General features: G+C 50.6%; 1 protein-coding gene across 3 annotated transcripts in view; it reads right to left on the minus strand.

Annotated features, from left to right (window-relative positions):
• Positions 1-3,968, minus strand: part of PMP22 (peripheral myelin protein 22) — a 28,457-nt gene extending 24,489 nt beyond the window's left edge. The window contains exon 1 of one of the 3 annotated variants that reach the window (XM_075994040.1): positions 3,795-3,968. The gene's annotated coding sequence lies outside the window, so the exon portion shown is untranslated. Of the gene's footprint in view, positions 1-591; positions 720-1,225; positions 1,399-3,794 lie in introns of those variants that run through there. The other 2 variants (XM_012747962.2, XM_012747963.3) reach the window with 2 other exon arrangements.
• Positions 3,969-20,691: the final 16,723 nt, after the last annotated feature.

Genomic DNA, 20,691 nt, shown 5'->3' on the forward strand with positions numbered 1-20,691 from the left:
CCCTAGGGGGTGGAGGCAGGGTGAGGGAGGCGGGCGCCCAGATTTCTCTCGGAAGCCTGGGGACACCAGCGGCGTGCCGCGGGGAGACCGCGCCCGGGAGGCTGGTTTCGCAGGCCCCGGTGCGCTCCGCATTCCGTTAGTCCCCAAGTTTCCACCCAGCTCGGCCAGCGCGGGGGAGCCGGCCTGGCCCCGCTCGGCGCGGCGTGTTCGCCGCGGCTGCGAAGAGGCGCTGCGGCGCCGGGGAAGTGCGGAAAGGAAAGCTCGGCTTGGGAGGGTTGCGGGACCCTGAGCTTCCCGCCCACCGTGCGCTTCCCGGGCAGCCCCGGGGCCGCGGGCATTCTGCCCCGGCTAGTCCCGCTCGTGCGCCTGGGGCTCCGTCTGCGCCTCCGGCACGCGGAGCCCAGACGCGACCCGGTGGAGCCTGCGCTCTGGTCTGGGTGCGGCAGGACGCGAGCCCAGGAGCTGGACGGAGGCGAGATGTACGGCGGGAGGGAGACAGAGAGTAAAGGGTAGGGTCCGAATTCCAGGCGGTCCCAGCCCGCGGGACATCCATCAGTAGTACGATCCTACCCCCTCCTTTTACAGACTTACGGGAACTAAAGGCTGGGGTGGCCTGTTAGAAGATAAGTAAGGCTGAGTCTTTGGGGACCACTTCAGGACAGTCTTGAGCCAGGGAGACAACGTTTCAACAACTCAATTTTTAAAGTAGCCAATCCCAGGCCCTTCCGTTTCTCTCCACAAGCAACAGATTCAAAGAAACTGTGGAATGCACTGGAAGAAATAAACAAGGTTTTCTGATGTCTCCCAGAGGGTTTAAATTAAATCCGAAGGCTCCTAGTGCCCGGGAGCGGCAAAAGGAGGATGCTCTGGCATGCGACTAGGAATTGGGGGCCACAGGGCCCCAGGACTCCGAGGACGTGCACCGCAGGGACTGCGTTGCCAATGCGCCCCAAATCCACGCATCTCCAGCAAGGCAAAAGGCGGGCCGCTCGTATCCTCTATCCAGAAACTGTCACCACCACCCTCGCCTTGTGAAGGTCTACAGACCGTAAAGGCACTACTAGCCAGCTAGGAACCAAAACGACAGACAGGGCACCCTGCGCTCCTGACAGAAGCCTCGGGGAGCCGGCAGAGCCCGCGCCTGCTCCGCGCTTTCTGGCCCCATCGATGAAAGATGCCCACAGATCTCCTCCATCTCCTCCACTTTCCCCTCCAGATCACTTACAGCCCAAGGAATAGCTGTCCCGACGCACAGAGTGGCCTCGGGCACAAACCCGGGTGCGTTGGCTCCGCTGCTGGCGTCCGCAAAGACCGCTGCGCTGCGGGCTGCGCGCGCGGGAAGCAAGGGGGCAGTGGGAGGCTCCGGCGTTCCCTTTAACGGGAACAACGCCCTGTTTGCGTCGCTGCAGTAGGGTGTGTCCCGGGTCAGCGTGCGCGGGAGGGCGGGACCGGAGAGGAGAGGGGCAGGACAAAGGGAGGGCCGGAGACAGTTACTTGGCCTTAAATGCGCCTCAGGAAAAAGTTGATCTCTGCAAAACCGCAGCGACTTTCACTCGAAACTACAGGCGGCTGAGCTTTCTCGCCTCCCACCTCCCCTGGCTCCACTGAGCTAGTGGAAACTCGGTGTTGACCGATAAACCGGCCCCTCCGCCCCCTCAGCCCGCAAGGGACAAGCTGCCAGAGGTCGCCCCGCGGGTGCCCAGCGCTGGGCTGCGAGGCGCCCCGACGCCAGCTGCGCCCACGCGGGGCTGGATGCTTCTCCCGCTGGCTGGGGGAGCAGGAAGCGCTGAGGGTCAGTCGTCCCTCTCCGCTAAGGTCCTGCGCACCTGGCCTGCCCTGGTCTCCTAGCTGGACACACCTGCAGCACACGTGTCTGCACCAAGGAAGGGCGCCGGCTTCCTAGGAGCCAAGGGGATTGATCTAGGTGGTCCCGCTGGGATAAGAATTAGTGGGAGGAGAGGTCGCCCGACAGCAGGCCCTAGGATCTGGCTCCTCCTAGCCTGGGCAAAACCAGACCACTACGGACTAGGCTCCAGGGGCAGTTTGCCTGCATCCGTCTGGCTCGGCCCTCAGCTTTGGCTGGCATCCTGACCAGAGGGGGGTGAGGGAGAGGTGGCCATTTGAGGTGGGGTTGGAGCAGCCAAGGAAATCAGCTGATTCATAGCGGGCTAGATGTGGTCCGCCCAGCGCTGTAGAGAGAAAGGCCAGGGCTTCTACCCTTGGCGAAGGTGCGCCAGCTAAGACGCTCGGCAGGCCAGCCTTGAGACATGGGACAGGGAGCGCGAATGTGTCTTTGGCTACAAACGCAGCAGTTCACACACACACACACACACACACACACACACACACACCTCCCTGCCTGCTCTGTGTCGTAAAACCTCATAACCCTAAAAGATTTGGATAATTCCATATTATTTTACTGTTTGAAAAGCGGTCTACTAGCTATATTAGCTAATTGTATATTCTTACTCTTTAAAAAATAAATTTGAAAATTCCTCAATGATCCTTTTAAGACTCTATTATCAGATTAAAAGGAAGCACACTTGTAAAAATTGAATTCGATGTGCATTATATGACAGGCACTCAACGGGGACTTTATACACATGATTTGTAAGAGGCAGGATGGTGCAATGGTTAGGCACGCTGGCTCTGGGCTCAGACAAACCTGATCTTACTCCTGTTGTGAATTTGAGCAATTGCTGAAGTTCAATAAGCTTTGGCTTTCTCAGATGCAAGAGGCACTAATAAGGCCTGCTGCTGATGATTAAAGGAAACAACAACGTGTGCAAAGCAGTCAACACAGTGTTTGGGACATAATGCAGGCCAGTGCCTAAAATGTCACTACTATTATTATATCACATTTAACACGCTCGTCAGCCCTTCAAGGAAGCCCTGACCACTTCTGCACCAAAATAGCTTATAACTCTCCTAGTATACGTGTGTGTTTATATGGAAGTGCATATGCAGGTAGAAAGAAAAGATTAAAGAAATGCAAGTGTTTTCTCTCCTCCACGGGTCATTTTATAGGTCAGATTTGCTCTAGAAATTATTGCCTTGTTTTATGCCTTTTGGACTTAAATGTATTTAACCAAAATTTATGTGGTCAGTACATACTCAGTACTGTTCTAAGTAAGCACTTTACATATTAGCATATTTAACTCAGGACTTGCTTCCCTTTCCATTTTTAAATAAACTTTTTAATGAAATATATATCCAAAAAAGTGCACATATTGTAAGACACAGTTCCCTTCCTCCTTTCTTTTGAACCCAATTTTTTAATCAATAACCACCCAGGTCACAGCCGCACCATAAGCTGCCAGACAGGTGGACCCATCCATCCCTCACTGCCTCTGGCTCCCTGCCTGGCACCCAGCGGTGGAAGCCAAAATGCTACTCAGCGCATGCGCATGCTGACCGGGCCCGGCCACACCCAGGGCTCTGCCACAGGTGGAAGCTTCTCCCTACCCTGCTCACCAAGACCACTTGCCGGCTGTGTGCACACAGCTATTGCCCACCAGGGGAAAGCGTCTAGCCCCCTTTCTCCTTCCAGTCTGGACGGGTTAGGGTTTCTGGATGCTCTCAGGCAGCCCCCCTCCTCCGCAGCCAGAGTATATATCCAGCTCTTAAGCAAGGATTTAAAAAATCCTCTAACTCTCCAGTCAGTTCCAACACAAATGCACTGTCTCCACTGCAATCCTTTCCATTTGCGGTTTGCAGGGAGTGGGGACTTAGGCAGCTCTCTGTAAAGCACGAGCCCACACCACCCAGAGGTGTAGTTTGCCAAGAAAACTCACCAGGCCAAACAGCGTAACCCCTTCCTCCAAGTAGATTTCTTTGCAGTCAGATGCAAGGGCTGCTACGGCAATGCCCTCCCCACAGGCAGCAGGAGGCCCGCAGCCGACAGACTCTCAGCCTGCTGCTTCCAACTGGGCTCCCCGAGATGCTCCCTGGTGGTGCTCCTGTGACTGAAGGCAGACCAGGCGTCTTTGCAGTTTATTCAGGGGCTGGTCCAATGCTAGGATATGTCATGGTGGCCTGAGAGGTTCTCAGCCTCTACTATTTAAAGAGACAGTGTCCAGCTCTGTGTACTTTCGCGGAGAGAGTAATCCCAGGAGGCCCTGCAGGGCGTGGGGAACTTGGAATCGGCAGAAGTGCTTTGGGTATCCTCAAACCTGTTGTGCCTAGGCTGTTCTTCCTGGAAGTGCCAGGCTGTGTCATAGCAAAGGGGTCCCACAGGCTCTCAGTGCCTGCTCTGCCCTTCCAGTGAATTCTGCAGAGACGAAATATACTGTGTGAAGGGTCTGTGTGCGTAGCCATACATGAATGCGATAGGTTTCATCGCAAATCACCATCATTTTAAGGAGCTCAAATATCTCATGGTAATCTCTCACAGCGTCGCCCCAGAGAAGCTCATGTTCAGAATTGCCAAATCAGATCCCCTCGCTCTAACCCCTGGTTGGAAAGGACTCTGCTACTGACCTGTTTGCCCAGACTCCACCCAACTTACCACGCTGGCCTCACATTAGAATGAAATTTAGGGAAATGAGTTCTTCCGGCTCTGTCTTTAATGTGCCCTTAATTAGTCCTTACTGAATGTCGACCTTCATGAGATAATTCAATTCGAGTAAACAAACCTCTGTTGCAAACATGCTAACCCGTTGGGCAGGAGCGCTGGGAGAGCGATTGGAAAGGCTTGGAGAGGGAGCGGGGAAGGCAGGGGCTCATCGGGCGTCCCCAGCACACGCCCACCCTCGGTCCCCGGAGTCCTCCGTCTGCCCCTGGGACTGCTGCTGGTGGGCGCTCCCAGACGAAGGGACTAGGCTTCACTGAATGAGTGTCCTGGAATTCTGGCAATTTCCCCGTCTCTTATGTCAGGGGTCACGACCTGTAGGGTCTGGGGAAGTCCCCCCCACTGCCTCAGACACTGTGTGTTTCACTGGACTCCCCAGTCTCAGGGGGCCTCGAAGGCGCTCTCTCCTGTTCTGCTCACGCCAGTGCCTTTCAGGTCCGAAGACAGCAGTTCCGCCTCTCTCCCTTTGCTTAGGTCACTTTTGTCTGCCCAGCAGCGGCTCTCATTCCCGGCCGTTCTCCAGAGTCACCGGAGAGCTCTGCGAACGGCCCAGCGGGCCGTGGTCTGCGATGGGCTCAGGTACAGGCGCTTTCCAATGCTGCCCTTCCCTGGATGTTTTGCTGTCCAGCCGGATTGTCCCCTGGGGTTAGACGGGGCCTGTGGGACCAAACTGGGGTGAGACACAGGGCGGCTGCAGTGCTGTGCAAGCGTGGCTCAGTCTTACCAGACAAAACAGGGGTGTGTGTGAGAGAGAGGAGCCTCCCTGCATCCTCTTCTGACGCGTCTGTGCAGGGGCCGGGACCACACAGCGTGGCTCCCGACCTCTCCAGACGCCCCCCCAATCCGGGCGCTGCCACCGTCAGACTCTGAAGGCTGCCACCGTCAGACTCTGAAGGCTGCATGACACTGGCTGCTGCCTCTCGGGCCAGGACTCAGCCTGGAGACGTCAGAGAAGATTGTTTCTGATCCAACAGCTAAAGATTCAGAGGAAGGGGGGGATTGGCGTGGGGAGGTGGATTTTCTTCTAGCTAGAAAGGGCCCATCTGCTCAGATCCCCTCCATGAGCTCCACGTTCCTGGGCCTGCTCTCCTGGCCTCTGTCTCTTTTGCCCCCTGCTCCCATCGCCAGCAAACAAGCCTGGGAAGCCCTGCTGGCTGTGGACCCAGAGCTGGTCACTGCTGCATCCCGCTGGCCCCGTCTACCAGGTTCCAACGCACTTGTCTCCACCCATCTGCGCTCAGCTCTCTGCCTCCCCATGGAGCCAGCTGAGGAAATGCCTTCCTGGTCCCCTCTGCCCCACCTCGAGTAGCCCTGTCCTCAGCCCCCCAGCGCCTGTGTGGAGAGACGGAGAATATCTGCAGAGCCCTGGAGAATACCCCACTGGGCTCCTTGCCATGAGAGTCACACAAAACTGTCAAAACAACGTCTTGCATTATTATTAACCACCACGCCCTTGTATAGATAGGAAAGATGAAAACTGGGACACTTTACTGAGGAAACACAGTTGAGTCACGTCGGACTGGCTGTTTCCAACACCTGAGCTTCTCTGCTGCATCATGTTCCAGCAGCTCAGCGCTATAAATCCTCCCTGTCGTTGATGTTCATAATAATTATAACAGCTCATATGTGCTTGGTGCTTACCACATGCCAGGCATCATCCTCGACATTTTATATGAATCAAATCATGAAATCCTGACAGCAATGCTATGAAATGTGCAACACTATCGTTCTCTTTTAGAAGAGAGGGAAACTGAGGCACAGCAAGACACACATCTGTTTGGCCCCAGTACTAGGGCAGAATCCTGCCAGCAGGTGACAGTTGGACTTCATAAGACCATCACTGTTGTCCCTGACAGTGGAATCCCCATAGACTCTGCAAGAGGAAGGAAACCCTTTTTGCATTTTTATGGCCAACAAAATGTTGTCACATAGAGTATCTCATTTAAGAGAAATCATTATAAACATTTTCTATGTGAAGAAATTAAAGCTTGGAGAGTTTACAATGTTTCCTCCAGGGGCCAGCTAGTGAACGCCAGGGCTGGAATTTAAAACCGGCTCCTCCGATTCCCATGTTTCCATTGTTCACACTCCCTGGAGAGAAAAGGAGAGGCGAGTCTGAACCCAGCACTTGTCCAGGTGATGGAGCTGTCTTTGGAGCGTCCGTCCCACCAGGTGCTCGGCCAAAATCTGGACAGGGCTTACGCTAGAACAAAGCCTGCCCTGTGTCCCAGTGGCCAGCAGCCTGCGTGGGAGTCCTTGGCCAGGCCTGGACACAGCCGGCCCTAAAGGGTCCTGAAAACTCAGGTTACTGCCTCATCTAGACTCATCTAGACTGTTCTGACCTTGGGTGAGAGCAACTTATTAAAAAAGGAAGCAGAGGGGGGAAATAAGGCAGAAGGGAAGGGAGGGAGAGAAGAAGGAAGGAAGGAAGGAAGGAAGGTAGGAAGGAAGGAAGGAAGGGAGGGAGGGAGGGAGGGAGGGGTAAACAGAGGAGAGGGAAGGGGAAGAGAACAGAGAAAGGAAGAAATGGAAAAAGCCAGTTTTATTTCCATGACAGACCTCTCTATAAATACACAAGTCTGACATGATATCATGTCCAGGTCCCTGGAGGATGTTGTCTGTGGACAGCACAGAGGCAGGCAGAAAGCAGCCTAAAGATGCACAAAAAATGCAAGTTGGCCTAGGGCCATTCCCTAAACAAGATCTTTAAAATTCACAAATTTATCTTGGGACAAATTGCATCTTTAGTTCCTTCACCTGTGGGAGAGAGAAAGCACAAAATAATTATGCTGTGGCCATGGAACAATACAAAGTACAAAGGATTCTCTGTTTCCAGTTGCATTGTTGCTTAGGAAAGCCGGATTCCACGGATGCAAGTGGAGGGGGAGAAGGCAGTCTGTTCTCGACATCTCACGAGCTAGCACAGCAAGGACCCAGCGGCAATTTAAGCAAGACAGGGTCAGAAACAGATGTGTGCTTGGGATTGCAAACTCACTCGGGAACTGTTCTAAGACTTTCTCCTAAGTGACGTGACTCTGCTCCAGCAGGTCACAGGCTCACCCGCAGAGGAAGCCAGGCCATCTTGCCTAGGAAGGGCTGGGATAGGGGAGGGACGAGTGGATTTTCTAATTTTCTAGGCGGCTGCAGACCAGGCTTAGCAACGCAGAGAAAGGCAGCCCAGGCCTGGTGTGAGAGGCTGTCCTTATTGAGGGAGGTGAACAGGAAAGGCCACCATGACCCAAGGAAATGCTTGAATCAGGCAGACGAGACCGCACCAAGAAATGGGGCATTCATCTCCAGCAAGAAGAGCAAGGCGAACAGAAGCAGCCCTGGATGGCAACCTGCGAGGGCAAGCTCCTCGGAGCATCGCTGCCCCACGGTGCGCCGTGCCGTGTCCTCCTCTGAGCTTAAGGAGCAGCGGTTGCACTTACAGTGAACTTGAGGGCAGAGGTTTTCGTCATGTCCAAGTTCCTGAACCACTTATCAAGTGTGAAACCTCAGCTAAACCAGGGAAGTTCACAGACAAAGGTCAAATCCCTTTGAGAGGCTCAAGGGAAAAGCGGTAAAGCTTCAAGAATGTTTACTCTTCATTTTTAACGACTAGGAAATATCTAATCAAGAGAACTTCAGCAGTAAGCCTGGGTCTCATGTGACAGTTACTTTAAAATTGGGGCTCAGAAATTAAAATTCTAGAAACGCATCTTAAAATAGCCATGGGCATACAGACATTTGGCTATAATGGTATTCATTGTGATACTTTTTTTTCTTTTTATTTCAGGATATTATGGGGATACAAACATTTTGGTTACATGTTATGACCTTGCCACACCCAAACCATGATTTGAGGTGTGCCTTTTCCCCCTACGACGCTCACCCCCAAACCCCCAACCTCCAAGGAATATTACTACCGTGTGAGCACCCTATTGTTGGTCAGTCAGTGCCAATGTGATGGTGGCGAGGACACGTGGAGCCCATTCTTCCATTCTTGTGATACCTCACTTCGGAGAATGGGCTCAAGCTCTATCCAGGAAATATTGTGATGCTTTTTATAAGGAAGAAAAATGTGAACATCCTAAGTCTCAAACAGTAGGGGAATGATTGGGTAAATTTTGGTACAGTCATAAGATGAAATATTATATAAGTATTAAAAGTAATGTAGAGGAAGAATATTTAATGAAATGAGGAGATACTCATAATGTATGCAAAATACTCTACCTACAATTGAGCACTTAGTATGTGCAGAGCACTGTGCTAACCCTCTCATTTAATACCTACAACAGCCCCACAAGGGGAGAACTGCTCTGATCCACAGCCATCAAATGGTGGAGCCAAGGTGTAAACTTAGACCATCTGAAGTCAAGACCCCATGTTCTTAACCACTAAACTCCCATCAAATGTACAGTCTTAGAGTTCCACTGCAGCAAAAACGAAAGCAAAAGCCCCACAAGACTACAAAGCTTGGAGAATGCAATGCAACAGAATTCTTTCAGCACTGTTTCCAGGTTCTAACATCAAACGGGACGAATGACTGCATGGAGCTGAACGTACAACAGAGCTAATTGTGACGAATAATCCCACATCTCAGTCTTGTGCCTCCATCGTAAAGAACCTGTGACTTTCTGACTTATGTGAGGGAAATGTGCACTGACCCACCCCAGGGAGGAGCTGGGAGGGCCCCAGGCCAGGACTTGCTTCATCTTTTGCACTGTTTCCAAAAGGAGCCTTGTGTCTAGGCACGGAAGTGGTACAACTGTATTGGAATAAGTCATGCATCTTACAACACTGATGGTAAAATGTTGGCATTTATATAGATCATGAGTTTGATAGCCTTTATATTTATTTAAATATATCAGGAGAATTAAAACAACAACAAGAAAAGGAAGTGGCCTGGACCCTTCCTGATTTTGAGGGATCCTGAATGCGCCAACAGACCGTGGTTCAGGTATGTGACTTTGAATAGGAGAGTCCCTGCGCCCCACAGCACGTGCAGGACCGGACAGGTGATTCTGAGGAGTAGAAGCACACAGAAAATTGTGGTCAGTTTGATGGAGGGGGGAGCCCTGCAGGTTTGCCAGTGGTCTGTCCCTGACTACCCTGTCTGCTTCTCAGAATCCTCTCCTCCCTCTCCCTCTCTCCCTGCCTCCCTCTTCCCCCCCTTCTCTCTGCCTCTGTCTCTCTCTATCTCTCTCCCATGTGCCAGCCTCACGGCATGCAACCATAATGAAACCAAAATAACATGAACGTCTGAATTCTACCACCTGGTGAGCTCGTCAGTGACTGGGAGACCTCAGAGCTTTTCTGAATTTCCCCTCCCAGCAAGATACCCCCACAAGTCTTCCCTGGGCACGTTCTGCGTGGCAGGCTCTTGTGCATCACTCTTATGTGACCCTGGATTGTTTTACACGTGTCTTTTGAATTCCCAGGAGGGGACCAGATTACAAAGCATTGTCTAAGTTTGTTGGACCAGGGAATTTTTGTTCCCAGATCACCTCCAAGACTTAGGTTCCCTGGATTCCACTGCTGGAGACACGGGGCGGCACTACTCGCGCCTCCATCGGTGGAGGCACTGCCTACAGTCGTTTCAGGAAGGCAGGACGCACAGGCTAAGGACTCCAGCCCAGCTCCCTGTCCCAGGCAGGGAACAGAAAGCATCCATAGAGGCCAACATAGCGGAGAAGTCCAAAAGTGATTTGCTGCTGTGGTTCCAAGTAATTGGGTGGATGTGGTCTGAGGTCACGCTGTGCTGGGACAGAGTGCCACATCGCTCCCAATGGCCATGCGGGCTCTCCCTTGTCACGTGTTTATTCTCCTTTTGGGAGGGAACACAGTGTTTCAACTCAGGGGTGGCCTTGTCCTGTCATGGTCTTTGGAAGAACTCTCCAGAACTCAAGCTAAATGTTATATAACCTTTTATTTTTTTTGTTTTTGAGACAGAATCTTACTCTGTTGCCCCAGGGAGAGTGCAGTGGTGTCATTGTAGCTCACTGTAACCTCCAACTCCTGGGCTCAAGTGATCCTCCTGCCTCAGCCTCCCGAGCAGCTGGGACTACAGGTGCGCCCCACTGAACCAGGATAATTTTTCTATTTTTTTTTTTTTTTTTTTTTAGTAGAGACAGGGTCTTGCTCTTGCTCAGGCTGGTGTCAAATTCCTGAGCTCAAGCGATCCTCCCACCTTGGCCTCCCAGAGATAAGGTGTTATAAAAATGAGCCCAAGAGGGCTTCTGTGTATTGCCCCCGAAGGTGGTTTATTTCTTCTCAGCAGGCTGAGAACCATTAACTCAAGAGCCCACTGGCCTCAAATTCTAATTTTTATACATCTAGTTATTTTTAAAGTAACTCAAACAAGCAGATATTTTAGCAATTTGGAACCTGCCTGCTTTGCATACTTCATGAAACCTCAGCCCGCATCTGCTGGCCATGGGGACCACAGAGCCTTGTGGTTATAAGACTCCAAGCTGCTATGGCCCGTCCAAGTTCTCTGACCCAGAGACGCCCCGCCATGCTGTGAGTGACAGTGGCATCACCTAGACTAGTAGCCCTATCCCCTTGCCAGGAATTCCCTCCTGTCTCTCCCTTTCTGCACAGTGAGCCCTGCACCGCAGCCTCTGGAAAATCTCCTGCTGCCCCGCAACCCTGCCCAGCCCCACTAATAAAGCTTGTTGTGGCTTGCTGCCTCTTGTCCTCGGTCAGCTCCCAAAGGCCCTGCACGTGGGTGGGGAGCAGTGAAGTGGGGAGGGTCACGGGAGCCGGGCACAGCAGCCCGGCATAGCCCCTGAGATTCAGGCACGAGGAGGGCTGGAAACCCTCCGGAGAAACAGGAGCATCCTGGTGGGACCGTCACACAGGCCATCCCAGCTTCCTCCAATAACCCCGAGAAGAGTTCCTTCCCAAGAACCCAGGGGAAAGCAGTTGGCATGGATGGCCAAGGACAGTCCCTCTGGGTGGGTGGGGGAGCCTCGTGAAAGAAACCTTCACACACCACGCTGAGGGAGAAGACCGGGCCTGGGTCTGCATGCACGGGCTACTCAACGAGGGCGTGGTGTCAAATCGTAACCTGGTGCATACACCTGTGCGCTGTGCCGGTGGCAGTCCACAGAAGCCCCAACCTCTGACAGCACCCCAAGGTGTGCTCCCACCCAGGGCACTGAGGGAGCCATCTTTCATCCAGTGTTCCAACATCTGATTACCAGCCCTGCTCCGTGCACGCAATGGTGTGTGCAAACGCCTGGGGACAGCCCAGATCCCGGGCTCTTCTTAACAACTGCGCGCTGAAGGATGAGTTCCCTGTGTACACCGCGGTTTCTTCTGTAAAGGAAACAAAAGCCATACAGTTCCCTTTGCTAAGGTCACTGGCCTTTGCAACTTCTTCCAGGATGAGGGAGTAAACAGAAGATGACTAAGCGTTTCTGGCATCCAAAGTCGTCCACAGGCAGAACCAGAGTCTGGGAGAAGAATGTTTTGAGCATTGTAACCTCGACTGTGTGAGGAGAAGGAAAACTGAAGGCCTCTTAAAACCATGTTCGCTCAGTGGCTACTTACTGAGCGGCAGCGAGAGGCCGGGCGTAACCACACCACTCCGCCCGGTAGAACGCAAACGTAGCCCCAGCTGCTTCCCATCCCCTCACGCTCTGCTCCCTGCAAAGTGGCTTTTCTGTTCCCTCCATCCAGAGGCGGGTCTAGTCCTCCGCTCTTTGCACCTGGCCATGTGACCTGCTTTCGCTGATGTGGCATTAACACCGCTACACAAACAGGGCTTGACTTGCTCCCCGGGGCTTGCTCTGTTGCTGCTGGGACCCTCCACCGTGTCTGGACAAGCCCAGGCAAGCTGCTGCTACCGACAGGCAGCAGGAGAGATCCTGACCGCCCCCGCCACGCCTGCTCTAGACACATAAGCCCCCTAGGAGAGAAAGCTGCACCGGGCCCGGACCAGAAGGGATGCTAAAAAAGCCCAGCCATCCCACAGAACTGTGAAAAGCAATAATTTGCTGTTTTAAGATACTAAGTTTTGGGGTGATTTGTTACACAGCAACAGCTAACCGATGCATTGACAATCCTAGAGCTGGAGTAGATACCAAACATGCTGGATTTAGAACAGGACTCTCTGCCAGTGGGGCAGAGGTGGCTGTCCGTCGCAGTAGCGAATTGACTTCCGCTTGCTCCCGGGGCCTGGAAAATCGACTTTAACAGTCGGCTCAGCTACATGTCTGAGGAAGCGCAGTGGTAAGGCAGAGAGATCGAGAAGATTCCTGGAGTTCTGTGGGAATCACTTGACTCTGTGTTAGCTCTCGGGCATCCTTCTGAGTGCTGTGGTGCTGCAGAGACCCCGGGCTCTGTAAAGAGTCCTGTGGCTTTGAGGAGCTCTCCGAGGTCCAGCGCGGAGCAGGACTTCTCAGACTAACTGTGGGGAGGCACATGTTTGTTTGATCATATTTCTATTACCACGGTCAGTAACATGATCTACAGGACATGGGAAACACATATGCCCGCTGACCATGAACTTGGTTGTCATGACAACATCAAATTGCTACTAAAGCTTCTAAATTCTTACTCTCACTGTCTGTACTTACCTCGGGGCGACCTGTGCCAGTTTGTGACGCAGCACGCGTCCATGTGTGGACACGCTTTCACAGCTCTGCTGCAGGGAGAGCCGAGGCGGCCCTGCCAGCACACAGCCGGGCCACAGCCGGGCCACAGCCGGCAACGCTCATCTGGACTGCTGACGTTGTCCTTTGAGCGCTGAATCAAACGGCATTTCTTCAGTCCCCAGTGCAAGGCCTCTGGGAAGTCAAATAGCAGGAAAACTTTCATGGAGAACGGAGCCCTTGCTTAGGAAGTGTACTGAATAATAACGCTCTCCACATCCAGCTCCTCATCGGCTATAAAAGGAAGTTGGACTAGGAGGCATTGATCCACCACCATCTGTGAGCCACAGTCTTGATGGCAACATCGATCGCGTGCCGCGTCTGGGGTGCTGGCGAGGTCTCTCAAGGAGCCAGGGCGCGGCCCTCGCGCTGGCCGGAGTCCTCCTCCTGCCCGAGCCGCAGCCGAGCAGTCACCAATGCGCACTGCCCTCCAAGGGCTCCACGGAACACACAAAGTATTGATATTTGTCAGGGGGAAAAGGCCCACTGGGGATTTCCTGATGGACATATAAAAGTATTCTAAAGGATCTGAGAAGTCCTGCAATTGAAACAAAGCAGAACAAAATAAAAAACTATTACGGCCTGTTTACTGGCCAGTTAAAATCCTTTTCTCCTGTAACCCAAACTGTAGCACGACGGTGCTTTGAACCCCCTACATTTTCCCTTCCAGGTAACAGGCGGCTCACTACCTGTGGTCTCCCTGCCACGCGGGTTCAATCCATCAGACCTCCGCACTGGCTCTTCCGACCCCGGGAATTCTCTGTGGCCTCTGTCTGCTCTTAGCCTCTTAGACGCACATTCGTCCTCCAGGTCTCAGTTTATTATTTTTCAGAAAGTTCCCACTTTCCCTGATTAGTGACCCATCTCCTGTGGCCCTGCAGTGCCCTGCACATCTCCACAAAGAGCCTTCACCCTGCCAAAATCGGCATAGCCTTTTTCTGCGTCTGTCTTCTGCTCTGGTCTCTAATTTGGGCAAAGCGCCATTTCTGATGCATAGCAGGTGCTCTGTGGATGGTTGTAAAGCCATAAAAGTAAATTTTAACCCTAAAGTTCTGAGAGAAAGTAAGTGGCCCAGTGTGTCACCAACACGAGGCCTTGAATGACGTTTTGTTGCACGTGTTCTTGTCCCACAAAACTGCAAACGTCACAGTCGTGTCACCTGACACAGCAAGGATTTGTGTCCAAGAGCCTGTGCCAGGCTGTTCTTCACCCCGAGGGGGTCACTGACCGCATGGGGAGGGCGCCCGGGCTGGCTGTTGGCCACGCCACAGCGGACCCAGAGGCCTGGAAGTGAGCAAGAGGGAGCGCTGGGATCTCAGTCGGCTTCGCGATTCCAGTTGGACTTCACGTGTTCTTACAACGCCCTCCTTTCTCTTCCTCTGTCTCTATTTGCACACCCAAATGCCTCACCAGCACACCTGGGACGTTTAGCACTTCCACATGTCATTGCTGGAGAGTCATTCTTTTAGGTCGGGACTGTTAAAGCAGGCGCGCTTCGGTTCCATGCGGGGTCTGGGACGGGACGCGGTGTGCCGGAGAAGGCAGGAAGGGATTGCCCGGCAGCGCGGGCTCCTACCCGGTGTGTTCTGGCAGGTCGGGGCGAGCAGGAGGCAGCTGGGCTTGGCTACGGGACACTGGGAACATGGAGAAGGAAGACACTAGGGACACTCAGTGGGAACCAAAACGTGCTGGCCCTCCGCGCGCAGCATTATTCTCACCGTCCGCACGGTGTCCGCACGGTGTCCGCACGGTGTCCGCACGGTGTCCGCACGCAGCGGCGCTCCGTGTGGGCGGCTCCTCGCCTACGGGCTCCACACCCTCAGGTGCAGCCAACTGCGGATCGAAGATATTCTGAAATAGATAAATAAATAAACCCAATGCAATAGTAAAAAAGACTAATTTTTAAAATACAGTGTAAGAACTATTTAAGTAGCATTTCATTGTATCAGGTATTTTCAGTGATTGTGTGAGGATTTAAAGTACACAGAAATTCAACGAGATGCCCAAAGTCACACATTTACCATATGTCTATAAAACCATACTCACTAGCGATGCAATTGCAGAGAACTTGTTTCCTTTAGATCTTTTTTTTTCCCTAATGCCTAACGTGGACAATGTTGGCGCTCCGTCCACATCCTGTCAAATCCCACCTGATCTTTCCTGTGTACCGTCTCCCTGGCCTGTCCCCATCGCGGGGCTTCCCATGGCCAGCACCTGCCGCTCTTCTTTGGAGGCTGCCTTGGTGTCTGGACCACTCCCCTCGCAGGTGGGAAGAACTGGAAGTGCCTGGGAGCCCTCGTGTCGCCTCCCGCCCCCTCCTGGGCATTGACCAGGTGGTCAGATTGAGGATAATGAACTTTCAGAGCACTTGCTGTGGGTTGGGGCAATTGTGAGGCGTAACTTACCCTCCAGGGTTCCCTGCAGGATCAGGCTACAGCCACGCTGCAGGGCTTTGCCTGGATCCTGCCTTGTTGGACCCTCTCCTCCTCCCCGCCTTGCCAGTCTGCACTGGGAGCACCTGCTCCATAAATCACTCACTCAGAAATCCTCGTCTCACTGTCTGTTCTGGGGCCACCTGGGCTAGTCTTTTCTTGAAGGTGGTGGGAAAGGAAGGGAACAAGGAGGGGAGCAGAGAAAGAAGACAGAAAAGGAGAAATACTTTCACCTTGGATGACCCTTTGTTGCTTATGGCCTCGGAACACATTAGCTTGAAGTGGCTGAGACATTTCTTTCCACACCACTGTTTCACATAATTGTTGCGTTTATGCCTAAAATTACAAAGATAATATGACATTTACAGTTTATAAAATACTTAAGTAGACTCGAGAGATTGCAGAGATTGGACACTGGCGGCCCATAGGCTTAACTCAGCCCAGGGACATGTGTGGTCTACACAATATTTTAAATTTGAACTCATATTCAACTTTTTAAACCTAGAGTACCATGAAAAATCCCTATTTCTGGCTATTCTTCAAAAACTTGGATATCTGGCCTGCATTACTATATGGCAGTAATCAGTTGGAGCTGAGTTATGACTCATAATTAACACATTAACTGCCATGTGAGTTGTATTGAACTCACCCTAGTTTTGAGCCTGGGGCCTTGTGAAGCAAAACCTGGGCAAAACCCTACAGTTGGTTCATGAAAATCTTATGTGTTGATGTTCTTACTGTTATAATTAATATTGACAACTTAATTTTAAAAATGTGGACTAAATGCATAGAAGTCAATAAATTTCATTTTTCATTAAACTTTTCATTAAATTAGAAAGGATCATTTTGTTTTCAAAGTTTTTACTCTATTTTCATAATAAAACACTGTGGCCCCAAGGAAAACATTTTCTTTTTCTAGTGTGGCAGTCAATGTGTTAAATAATATATTAGTCAAGATAGAATGGGCTCTGCTGGAACAGCAAATAAAATCCTAAATCTTAGTGGCTTAATCCTACAAAAGATTTCTCATTCACTCAAAGGCCACGAGGGTTGGCGATGGCTCTACTCCAAGCAATGACTCAGGGATCCAGGATTCCTCCTCCTCGTGACCCACCCTATCAACACGTAGCATCTGAGGGCAGTGTGGAAAGGCAGGAGAGGTGGAAGGAGGCACAAGACTCTTAATAACCTGGACCATGGTTTTTCTTCAGAGGCCACTGACCAAAACTAACCCAACGGACCAAAGCCAACTACAAAGGAGACAGAAAGTGTGAGTGAGTACGTGGTGAGCACCATCTCTGCCACTGAGGGGTGTGTGCTCTGTTTTGCCCATTATCCACGGGCCCTGACATCGCCCTGACGCTGACCCCTATCTGCCATTTATCATCTTACACAACCTCTTCACCCATTACGTTGCTCCGGGTTAAAGGAGTATCATGAAATCAAAGAATTATGGACCGCAGGAACATGCCACTTCCCTCCTCAGGACGGACGCTGCCTGAAGTAGCGGGGGCTTTGGGCAGGCCACCCCAGGGAGGGAAGCCCTCCCTGCCCTCAGACAGCCACTAACCGGACACCAAACAGAGGCGATACCCAGTTGTTCCCAGATGCCAGGCCTATCACCATCACCTATGTCTATCTCAACAAGCACTTGGCACTGGGAAAAGAACTTTCTGAACAAATATGGTTTTTTTCTTTCTGCATATTGCCCAAGGTCTTCCTCCCAAAAACCGGGTGTAAAATGGAGACTGAGTCTTCACCAGGCCACAAAACTTACTGAACACAGAATGTAGTTGAAATTCCCCCACGTGGCCGAGATGAGTCTTTGTGGGCTAGCTGGGAATGAAACTATCACTTAAACCTGATTCTATGGGAAACGATATTTCAAGGGCAAGGAAACGATATTTCAAGGGCAAGCAGCTGGCTATGAACATTTCTTGCAACTATTGCTTTGAAAACTGAAAATTACCTGTATGGAACAATCTGAAACTGACTCATAAAATGTCTACTTTTCCCCCCCCCATACCAAGTATGAAAATTAGACTCCAAACTCCTTTTCCCCTCAGGATAGAAGAAGCCTACTGTGACTTGTTAATATCAATCAAAAGATGGAAGAGTCATTTGCTATCTTCTACAATTGCAAAAACCCTCTATGTAAGTACTGTCTAATAGAAATATAATGTGAGCTATGTGTATAAATTAAAAACTTCTAGATAGCACTTAAAAAAAGTAAAATAAAACAGTTAATATAATTTAAATAATACATTTTATTCAATCTAATATATCCAAAATAATTTCAACATGTAATTAGTATAAAAATATTGAAATATTTTATTCTTTTTTGTACAAAGTCCTCAAAATTCAATGTGTGTTTTACCTGTATAGCATATCTCAATTTGGTCTAACCACATTTCAAAACCACATGGCTAATGGCAACCATACTGAACATTGCAGATCTAGATGTCAAATCAGAATAGGACTTAGGATAACAGAGTTACAATGTAAAACACTCAAATATTAAAAAGGATTCAAGAATCTGAAGGAAATTCCAATTCAGTACAGAGGATGGTCATCTTCTGCAAAGCTCGGCAGCTGAGGCGTTGCTAATCAGAAGACAGCGGGAACTCAGACGCAGGCTGTGCTAGGAGTTGACCAAGGAGAGCTCTTGGTTTGTGTCCCTCCAAACTCTGACCTGGACGCAAGGGCTTGGTGCAGGCTTTCTATCTGGGAGGTGGTTCCAGGAATCAAAAGTAAGAGAACTGGACAAGTAACGTGTTTGGGGGTGGGGAAGGGGCAGGCCCAGGGGGTGAAGCCAGGATGGGATTCTTTGAAGAGGGGGTTACCACCGTGGGCAATGGGGCTCTAGCCTGCTGGGGACTCTTTAAAGACTCAAGTAGGACACTCCTCACAGTGTCGCCCTGACAACACCGCGTGCCTGGTAATGTTGACTGCTTGCCAGACAATGTGAATTTCACCTTGGTGGGTGCCGGATATTTTTGTCTTCCTATAAATATTCTTGAGCTTTGTTCTCTGGTACAGTTGAATCACTTGGAAACAGTTTGATTCTTTCTGGTTTTGCTTTTAGGATTTGTTGGGCAGGTCCAGAACTCTAGTCAAGATTTGTTAGGCAGGTCTAGAGTTAATCATTGCCCACTCCTGAGGCAAGACCCTCTGACTCATCCACCAATTACAGGTGTTTACGATTTGGATGGCGGAAACGGGTTCGGGGCGCTCTTCCTCGTGGCAGGGAGCTCAGTGCTATAGGCTGCGCCTGTCAGGATTCGGCTCATCTGCTTCTCGTCTCTGTGGTCAGGTGCCCAGTATCTTACAAACTGTTGTTCTGCACTTTTTGTCTTATTTTTGTTTGTTTGCTTTGTTGTCGTATTGTTTTTTCTGGTCAAAGGGTCAATCCAGTCCCCATCACCCCATCTTGGCCAGTAACAGAAGTCCCTTTGGACTTTTGACCTGTGTTTTTCAAACAGGCTAACGTCTTTCTTGACACTTGACCTTACTCAGAGGATTAGCACGTGACTTATCTCCCGAGAATCTGATCCAAGTCCTCTCCTGACACCTTCCACCTCCCATTGCACACCGTACCTGAGATACGGTCTTCCTGCTCACAGGGGACACGTCCCAAGAACTTCATGATTTCTCATGTGTTGTCCGCCGTAGGAAAATCCTTTCTCTCAAATGCTTCTGTCTCCTGGATAAGAGCAATCACTTCCTCAGAAGATTTTAATTTCTCCTCATTTCCATCATTATCAATAGGAGCTGGCTTTTGTCTCAAGGTAGTTTCTCACAACGATACCGGGAGAGCATTCTATCAGACGAAGGTGACTGTGCAGGTGGCCCCCCCAGAGAGCCGGTGACGGGAAGCCGGCTGGCCTCCTCACTGGCTCGGCGCCCTGTTCCTGCTTGTCACTCACAGCCAGTCAGGTCACACTGTGCCTTGGCAGAATTAAACCCCCTGCATGTCACAGGCCTGCATGACCGCTCACAGACTGCTGACCTCATGGATCCCAAATCCAGTTGCTATGGCTCTAATATGCTTTCTTGTATTTACTTCTCGTTTATTGCTTTATTGGATTCCTCCTTCTAGGACATGGAAGCCTGGAACTAGTCTCACTGTTTTTTTATTCCTATGCCTAATTACAGTCCTTGGCATAAAATAGGTATTTGTTGAATGAATGAATGAATGAATGAATAAAAGCATAGTTAGAAAAACATATGAATCTCCAAACCTCCCTATCTTACTATTAATAGAATGCCTGCACTGTGTTTGTAAGCAGTGCCTTTTGGCGGTTAAACACTGCTTTGAGCTGTTTGACAGCTCATTTATTTGCATTAATTCAAACATTTTACATTCCCAACCTAATGGCTCATCTAGTGTTATTCTGTCACTTGGACTTCAAGACTAGTGTAAAAACAGACAAAGAAGTGGCACAGCAATATCAGAGGATGTCTCAGGAATGCTTAGTGCGAGGATAGGCCCCTCCCAGAGGGACTCTCAGGGCATTCTCATTTCACCACCATTGCCTACCAGGCTTCCTGAGTGCCTAGAGCTTCGCGTGGCAAAGTTAAGGCCCTTCTCGCTTTTCTACCTGATCAAGTGCTCAGAGGCCCTCTGTATGAAGACATGTCTTCATTATTATTATTAATACACTCTGCCCTCCCTCCCCACGTTCTGCATCTGTAGATTCAACCAAACTTGAATTGAAAATATTCAGGGGAAAAAATAAAAAATAATAATGCAACAATAAATAATACAAATAAACAACACAGTATAATAACTATTTATATAGCATGTATATTGTAGCAGGTATTGTAAGTGATCTAGAGATGGTTTCAAGTATTAGTGAGGATGTGTGTATGTTAGAAGTAAATGCTACGCCATTGTACGTAAGGGACTTGAACATGTGTGGGTGTTAGTATCAGCAGGGTCCTGGAACCACCCCCCTGCAGACACCAAGGTGTGACTGTATTTCTATTTTAAACATCAGAAAAGTGAGGTTCAGAGTATAAATGAACCTCCCAAGTCCTTTAGCAA

The sequence above is a fragment of the Microcebus murinus genome, chromosome 18 (genome assembly GCF_040939455.1).
Source record: "Microcebus murinus isolate Inina chromosome 18, M.murinus_Inina_mat1.0, whole genome shotgun sequence".
NCBI classification, from domain to species: Eukaryota; Metazoa; Chordata; class Mammalia; order Primates; family Cheirogaleidae; genus Microcebus; species Microcebus murinus.